The sequence below is a fragment of the Lupinus angustifolius genome, chromosome LG05, assembly GCF_001865875.1.
Source record: "Lupinus angustifolius cultivar Tanjil chromosome LG05, LupAngTanjil_v1.0, whole genome shotgun sequence".
NCBI classification, from domain to species: Eukaryota; Viridiplantae; Streptophyta; class Magnoliopsida; order Fabales; family Fabaceae; genus Lupinus; species Lupinus angustifolius.
This window is the reverse complement of record NC_032013.1, coordinates 7,959,810-7,966,875: the sequence shown is the minus strand read 5'-3', so window position 1 is coordinate 7,966,875 and position 7,066 is coordinate 7,959,810.

Below are 7,066 nucleotides of genomic sequence, written 5' to 3'. Positions count from 1 at the left end.
CAACAATAAGTAGAAGTGGGACTGTCATATGATCCTTCATCAAGTCTTCTGTGTAATTTACCTCCATTTCTAGGAGTGGGACTGTCATAGCATAGTAGGATGGAGGTGGCAAATATGGTCCAAACTTTCCAATAGCTTCAAGCATTTTACGAAAATTGTCCAACTTTACCAAATGGAAAGGATGCCAACTTGATACCAAAATGGAGTTATGATTTTATGGACCCGTCACACAACATTTTTATCTATTGCCTCTTTTATATTTGTTTGGCACAATTTCTCTTTCTTACTTGCAGTCTTTAGCTTTCTATAAATGAGATCTATATGACATTTCTTCCTCCTCCTAGCATCACTGCTAGCTGTTTGTGTTGTTTCTTCAAGACCTTCATTGATTTCACCCTCTAAATCACTATCACCCAATATATCCATAGCATCTTGCACAACCCTTTGATATGTTGCAACATCCTTATGTTGTTTTTCATTGAAAATTGCCCAAAGCTCTTCTCGAACTTCCTTAGGAAACTCAGTGAATGTCTTAACATTGCCCGACCTTCCCGTCAAATGATTCTTCAATCTATTAATTCCTCCTATATACATATTAGAGCAAAAATTATAAATCACATTGTTTGTGTCTTTTTCTGTTAGTGGTGTGCAATATTTTCAACCAACATCTCTCAAACTTCTAGTAGTTGAAGATGTTTGACATTGACTTGACATTATGATGTGTTACTGCAAAAGTGCAAATAACATATTTAAGTGAGAAGTTGCAATATGATCATTGCAATATATTAGGTGAAATTGCAATATGATAACCAATATGATAATTCATAATTATAATACTATTGAGAGAAAAATGCGATAACCAATATGATAATTAAATTTGTATATAAAGTTATAAACTAAACTGGAAAAAAATTAAACTGAAAAAATGTAAATTGAAAAAAAAAATCTGGAAAAAGTGGACGATAGAGAAAAGGAAAAACAATGAAAATGAGTTAACAAACTTGTGACTGGTGGTAGCGTCGGAGGCAGCGGGGGTAGCAAATAACTCAATTTTGAGAGGAAGCAACAATAAGTAGAAGTGGGACTGTCATATGATCCTTCATCAAGTCTTCTGTGTAATTTACCTCCATTTCTAGGAGTGGGACTGTCATAGCATAGTAGGATGGAGGTGGCAAATATGGTCCAAACTTTCCAATAGCTTCAAGCATTTTACGAAAATTGTCCAACTTTACCAAATGGAAAGGAGGCCAGCTTGATACCAAAATCGAGTTAGGATTTTATGGACCCGTCACACAACATTTTTATCTATTGCCTCTTTTATATTTGTTTGGCACAATTTCTCTTTCTTACTTGCAGTCTTTGGCTTTCTATAAATGAGATCTATATGGCATTTCTTCCTCCTCCTAGCATCACTGCTAGTTGTTTGTGTTGTTTCTTCAAGACCTTCATTGATGTCACCCTCTAAATCACTATCACCCAGTATATCCCTAGCATCTTGCACAACCCTTTGATATGATGCAACATCTTTATGTTGTTTTTCATTGAAAATTGCCCAAAGCTCTTCTCGAACTTCCTTAGGAAACTCAGTGAATGTCTTAACATTGCCCGACCTTCTCGTCAAATGATTCTTCAATCTATTAATTCCTCCTATATACATATTAGAGCAAAAATTATAAATCACATTGTTTGTGTCTTTTTCAGTTAGTGGTGTGCATTATTTTCAACCAACATCTCACAAACTTCTAGTAGTTGAAGATGTTTGACATTGACTTGACATTATGATGTGTTACTGCAAAAGTGCAAATAACATATTTAAGTGAGAAATTGCAATATATTAGGTGAAATTGCAATATGATAACCAATATGATAATTCATAATTATAATACTATTGAGAGAAAATTGCGATAACCAATATGATAATTAACTTTGTATATAAAGTTATAAACTAAACTGGAAAAAAATTAAACTGAAAAAATGTAAATTGAAAAAAAAAATCTGGAAAAAGAGGAAGATAGAGAAAAGGAAAAACAATGAAAATGAGTTAACAAACTTGTGAATGGTGGTAGCGTCGGAGGCAGCGGGGGTAGCAGCGACGGAGGTGGCAGATAACTCAGTTTTGAGAGGAAGATACAATAAGTAGAAGATACAACAATAAAAATGGGTTAGTGTTTTAATTTTTAACCCATGAATGAGCCCAAAAAACTCGTCCCAACCCAATTTTAAAAAAAAATTGACTAGAAAACCAATATACCACCATTACTGTCATGGCCACGCCTCCACCATACTGCCATGGTGACTTTTTCGGTGAAAAGACGGACACAACCATATGGCGGAATTTCTCAAATGGCTAATGACGATAGCCCAAAAAACGCCTCCACCATGACCACTTTTGGGCAACACTGTAAAATATATATTATAATAATGTTGTGTGTTTAATGAGAGGGAGATAAATAAAATATAGTAAAAAAGAGAGATAATTGTGGGCAATTGATGAAAAATAAGAATAAGAAATGCTTCCCAATGTTCCAGCACATGTTGGACAACAAATTTAAATAGGACCTGAATTGAATTAAAATATTCTACATGAGAGGTAAACGCCTTCAACATGAGACGAGAATTACGAAAGGATGATGCCTCTATTTATAGCATGGGGCCTCCAGCGGCTCCCTCATCCAATGGCCCAAAAGGGTGGCCAAATCCCAAATGGCTACATGATCCGATGGCTAGAAAAATTCACCACACAGATCTCTATCTCTTTGATCGAGATCTTCTCCCCCACTCTCCACACTCCAACTATGTGGACTTGGTCACACACATTTGTCACACGTGTGTTGACTTGGTCAACACATGGTCCAAGCCCAAAAAGTGCCAAAATAAAGTAAAATAAATAAATATTTATTTACAAAGAATGTTGGACCCAAGCCCTAACACAAGCCGAGCCGACGACCACAGAGGAGGAGGTGATGGTGCTGGTGGTGCGCGCGTGTGTGTGTTTGGAGGGGTTTTGTTTGTATGAGTCCTCACTCACAACACCCATTATACCCCTTGGGGCACACCCAAGGTTGCAACTTAAGGCTTATAAAGCCTTTCAAGTACCACCCTCCAAGCAATGTGAGATTGAGGATTTTTTCTTTTCACACCCCCAAGATCTCCATTAATGGCTACATTAATGTGAATTTAAACCACATTAAAAATCATCATTTTTCAAACAATTTCCAGCATGACATTTTACAAATTTATCTTATACCCATATTTGATCATATGAGAAAAGTGCAACAATATATTGACTCCAAATCCAACTATATTTGTTTTAAGACTGTGAAATGAAAAAAAAAATTCTCACATTGACTACTAAAAAAAAGTCGCACAAATCTGACACATGTTTTTAATGTTGGTCGCACGTCAGTATACATCCTACACATGATCCATACTTGCTCTTACAATTCAATTTTTTATAATGAATGTCATATGGGTTGTTGTTTTTAATAGTTATTGTCGGGGATGCTTGAAATATGTTATTATGTTTGTCCTACATTGTCTAGTGTTGGAATAGAGTAGAATAACCAATGTTATATATTGGACTCAAGTCTCTTGTTGTAATGTGCACTAGATATAAACACCAAATAGAAACACCTCATGGGCAGGTGGACCCATGAGTGTGCTAAGGTTTGTAATCCTTATTCTCTAATAATATATTGGTAGCCGCTTAATTTATTCTATGCCATTATTTGATTGCTTGTGGCCAACATTGCGCACCAATCGCTTCCGCTGCACCAACAATTGGTATCAGAGCCAATTGGTAGATGGCTCTTAACCCAAATATCAGATAATGGTTAAAGAGGGTGAAGACATGATTGCTAGACAAGGTTTGTCAAAGGTAGTGGCAAAGATAGAGTAAATGAGTTGAAGGAGAAGAAAACATGGCGGAACTACTGTGGGGGAATATATGTTGATCAAGAATCCTAGAAATTCATGTATTGGATTAGGATAAAGGTGGAGATAGGAACTCATGTGTTGAATTTGACCTAGAGACAGGTGCTGACAATATCTCTCTAGATGTTGAGAGAATGTTCTCATTTGAGATGAGAAGTGAAATATCCTAATGGCGTGTCTGGGACGTCATAGTGAATGATGTTAACTGTTAGTAGATCCAGAAAAGCATAGAGGCGCTGACTGACTATGATGTAGGGTGTTAAATGGGCATTAGCTTTGATAGGCTGTAAGACGAGCATTGGTACAGATGCAGGGCTGTAACGTGGGCATTGACTTGGATGCAAGGATGTGACACTTACATTAGTTATTATTGATGCAAGATATGTGTTGTGGGTATACTCCTTATGATGGAGTATGATAGTTCTTTTGAACTATGATTGTTATAGTAGACAATGGTGGTAGCAGTTGATGCTTTCCAAGGAAGCTCCAAGGTTTAGTTTCACTGAGTATTGAAGAGGATGATTGTTGGTGAATGTAGAGGTTCCAATATATCGAAAGACTTCCTAACAATAGGTGGCTAGGTGGTGTGTTCCATTTGATGGCGGTATGAGAAGCTGCACTACAAGTTTGGAGAGCTAAGCTCTTGGTAACATCGTCAAGGATACTCAGAGCTAAGGTGGAGATTCTTGTGTAGATTTCCTAAGGAGCGAGATATTCGTCTATTTCAATCAAGGTGGAGATTGTTGGGGATGCATGAAATATGTTATTATGTTAGTCCCACATTGTCTAGTATTAGAATAGAGTAGAATAACCAATATTATATATTGGACTCAAGTCCCTTGTTGGAATGTGCACCAGATATAAACACCAAATAGAAACACGCCATGGGCAGGTGGGCCCATGGGTATGCTAGGGTTTGTAATCCTTATTCTCTAATAATATCTTGGTAGCCGCTCAACACTCCCAGGGATGTAGGCACAATTGGCCGATCCTTGTTAACAAATTCTCTTGTTTCTTTCTTCTATTTATTCTATGCATTTATTTGATTGCTTGTGGCCAAAGCTGCGCAACGATGGCTTCTGCTGCACCAGCAATTGAAAGTTCAAACAATTTCATGTTTTGGTTGAGAGACATTCTGGCAAGAAGCTGAAATGCATTCGTACTTACAACGATGGTGAGTATTATGGACCGTTTGATATTTACTACAAGCAGCAAGGTATTAGACATGTAAAGACTCCTCCTAAGAGTCCTCAGCTTAATGGCTTAGCGGAGAGGATGAAAAGAACTTTGGTTGGAAGAGTTAGGTGCATGCTTTCTGAAGCAAAATTACCTAAACATTTCTAGGGTGAGGCTTTATACACGCTAGTGCAATTTATTAATCTTAGTCCTGCGGCTGCTCTGATTGTCGAGGTGCCAAACAAGATTTGGTTTGGCAAGAATGTCAGGTATGATCATTTGCGAGTCTTTGGTTGCAAGACCTTTGTGCATGTTCCAAAGGATGAAAGGTCCAAGTTGGATGCGAAGACAAGGCAGTGCATCTTTATCGGCTATGGTGAAGATGAATTTGGCTACAGGTTGTATGATCCTCTTGAGAAAAAGGTTGTTGGAAGCCGTGATGTGAAGTTCATGGAAGATCAAACCATTGAAGACATTGATAAGATGAAGAAGACTACATCTGAGGAAGATAGTAGATTGTCTGATATTGATCCATTTTGGACGCCTATACATGATTTGGATACAATTGAGAATAACATTCAAAATTGTGAGCAACATGATTATGTTGGTGATTAACAACTTGGAGATGAGTTACAGTTTCCCATTGATATTGGTGAAGATGAACATGAGATGTTACAAGATAAGAATCTTGGTGATGCTTCAGAACCACCCCAAGTTCAATTTCGGATGTCTTATAGGCAGAGGAAACCATCTACCAGGTACCCTTCTGATGACTATGTTGTTGTGATAGATGGAGGAGAACCGGAATATTATCATGGAGGTAACATGATTTTTTTTGTTTAAAAATTTCATCTTGAACGGTATGTCTATTGATCTTTATGTAAAATTAAAACAAAAAAGTTTCATCTTGAACGGTATACTCTGTTAGAGTTTTCATTGTTATTGTGTTGAATTTCCCATAAAATTAGCCTTATGGTGGTAACATGATTTTTTGTGTAAAAATTTCATCTTAAACAGTATGTCTATTGATCTTTATGATTATTATAGTGCTTATAAGATTTTTAAGGAAGTATGTGATGCACTTAAGAAGAAATATAGTATGAAGGAGGCTGATACTAAAAATTATATTTGGAGTATCTACTTCAAGTATCATATGAGTAATGATAAATCACTAGGAGGTCAATCCCAAGAGCTATAGAAAATTGCTCATGAAATAATATCCATAAGAATGTCTTTGGATGACCAATTTCAAGTAGTTATCATCATTGACACAATATTATAGAATTCTCTTTGTGAATCTTAATAACACATCTATGCATTGATAAAGAATCACACAAAGATGATATAATAGATGAAGTATTGATTGTCTTGAATAACAACACTAAAAACAAATTCACAAGTGTTGTTCTAAAGCCAAGTGTCAAAAAAATTAGAACCACAATAAAAGTAAGAACCTCTCCAACTGGAACGAGAATTAAAACTCTCAAATGGTCCATAGTGCTAGACAACAACCACCTATGAGAAATGACCTCGGTGAACCATTTATATACTACAAATGTGAAAAGACATGTCATATGCTACTCAAGTGCAAGGACTAATTGATATTTGGTCATCCACATGCCAATAAGACTTAGGAGTCATTCGTGGCTGTGATATCTAAGATTAATCTATTTGGAGGATCAAAAGGATGGTGGATAGACATTTGTGCCCCCAACCATATCTTCTATGATTGTGCTATATTTAAACATACACAATAGTTGAAGATAAGAAAGTATTAGTGGGTGACTGTCACACCTCTAATGTTGCTATAAACGTACATGTGAAGCTGGAGTTTAATTCAAGAAATACTTTGTTTCTCAAAGATATTATGCACATTCCATAAGTGAGGAAAAATCTAGTTTATGGTTTACTTCTAATTAAGGTCGGGTTCAAGCAGACCATAGGAGTGAACTTGTAT